This window comes from Penaeus monodon, chromosome 21, assembly GCF_015228065.2.
Source record: "Penaeus monodon isolate SGIC_2016 chromosome 21, NSTDA_Pmon_1, whole genome shotgun sequence".
In the NCBI taxonomy this organism is placed as follows: Eukaryota; Metazoa; Arthropoda; class Malacostraca; order Decapoda; family Penaeidae; genus Penaeus; species Penaeus monodon.
In genome coordinates, this window is record NC_051406.1 from 8488800 (window position 1) to 8490711 (window position 1912).

At 58.7% G+C, this 1912-nt stretch overlaps 1 protein-coding gene and 1 pseudogene across 2 annotated transcripts in view; both read left to right on the plus strand.

The window, feature by feature from the left end:
* LOC119586557 overlaps positions 1-1879 on the plus strand; it is a 2233-nt pseudogene extending 354 nt beyond the window's left edge.
* Positions 1-1912, plus strand: part of LOC119586181 (TRPM8 channel-associated factor 2-like) — a 29442-nt gene that overhangs the window by 4685 nt on the left and 22845 nt on the right. The gene's annotated exons all lie outside the window — the stretch shown is intronic.

A 1912-nucleotide genomic window follows, 5' to 3' on the forward strand; every position in this document is an offset into this window, starting at 1 on the left:
TTTTTTGGGTGTTTGTGTTTTTTTCTATGCTAAACTTTGAACTAGCTGGAAATATATGCTTTTTGTTTCAAAGAAAGTTTCGAAATTTTTACTGAAAGCATTTCATTTGGCTATGCAGGGATCATGTACCCCCGAAGGCCGCGCCCGAGAAAGGGGGGGAAAATCTATTCATTAGTCGTCTGTCGGGGAAGCCGGGCCGTCATAAAGGGTCGACCCCTGAGGAGCAGTCGTCTGGAGCGGGGCCGACTGCAGCGAGAAGCAGCTTTGGTACAACTGCGAGGGGCAGGGCGTGGGGGGGGACGTCCCCCTGTCCCCTGGTCCGGCGCCCGACGGGGACGCTGGGGGGCTGGCCAAGTGCAGCTCCCCCCTCCGCCAGGTGGCCTTGGACGCCGAGGGAGGAGACCATGGTCCGCGCTCTGGCGTCCCAAAAGGTTCAACAAACCCTTAGTTCTAAAGCACATAAAACGAGGCAACCCGAAAAGTGGGGGACAGATGCCCAACTGAAGGCGTCATTAAAGGCGTAAAAGCCAGCGGTGATCCCACGCTGCTGACGACACCCCCAACGTACGAGAGGAGTTTGCTGGGGGCATCCTAAAACCGGATTGCCCCGCGAACGAGCCATTGCCGCCCCCGCGGGACGGGGCCGGTTTCCCGGTGCTGTCAACGACGCCCCCGCGGGTGCACAAAACCGTCAGCGGCCCTCCGTGCTGGGCCAGCCCCCGAAACCCCTGCGTGATAAAACCCCCCGTGTTTGGCAGGCCACCGCCCTGTACTTGCAGCGGGAGACGTTTTCCAGGTTGATCTCCCGGAGACTCTGTGCCGAGCGGGCGGAAGATCGGGATTTTTCGGGGCCCCCACCCCGACAGGCTCACCCCCCATTGGGCACCGGCGACACAAACACTTCTGGCGGATCCCGACGTCACAGAGACTTCAAAGCCCAGCCAGGGCAAATCACCGCGGAGCCCCAGTACGGAGGGAGACTATTTTTACGTTCAAAAAACGGGGAAAAAACTTAAAAGCCCCGACGCCGTCGGGGGAAACGTCGTGGAAGCCCCATACTTTGGGCTGGGAAAAGCCCTCCTGACGAATGGGGAACTGAAGAACCCGATCCCCCTAAAAGCTCTTTCGAGAGCAACAGGGTCGGGGTTTGTGGTAAAAAAAGCAAGTCTTTTTCCGAACCCCTTTCCCCTGACCAGCTGACAGCGGTACGACAGGAATTTGACGCCACAATGACCTCCCCGGATTTAGCGAAGAGACCCCCCCCCGAGGGCAAAATTTTTGGCTGGAAAACGACACCGATTACGGGGGCCGGCGCACGCGGGCCCCCCGGGAGGTTTGGCCCGTGCAGGAACCTGGCCTCCCTTCACCCCCCTATGTGGGCGTCTGGCAGAGCTCCCCCACGATTACCAGCAGGCGCCACTGGTCGTACGCCAGGGGAGGAGACAACCGTCAATTTTTTTTCCTGCATGACGAAGAACGTTTTTCCATAGAGATCAGCTAAAGGACAGCGGCCTTTATCCAAGACAGCCGCGAAAGTCGACGACGCAGAATTACCCCACCCCCAACTGCTGGAGAAGCTGGGTTCCTGAGGAGATAAAGTATACTTCCCTGACGCGGCTGGGACAGTACCCCCAGCAAACCGAAGACGGGGGCGCTGTCGGAGGAGGGGGCCCCACCCCTCCCCAAACCCACCACCGTCGCAGACGATACCTGTACAAAAAACCGAGCAAAGCGGTCCCAGACCTGATCCTAACGAACGCCCCGTGGGGACAAGATCACCCAGAGGCGCAGCAGGGGGTACAGAGCCTCGGGCTACCAAGGCCCCGGTGATCTTCATCGGGGATTAAGGAGCCCCTACGACCTTGGGTTTTGGGCCTGAATCAGCGGAAGTTTTTTTACGTCATTCTGGTTT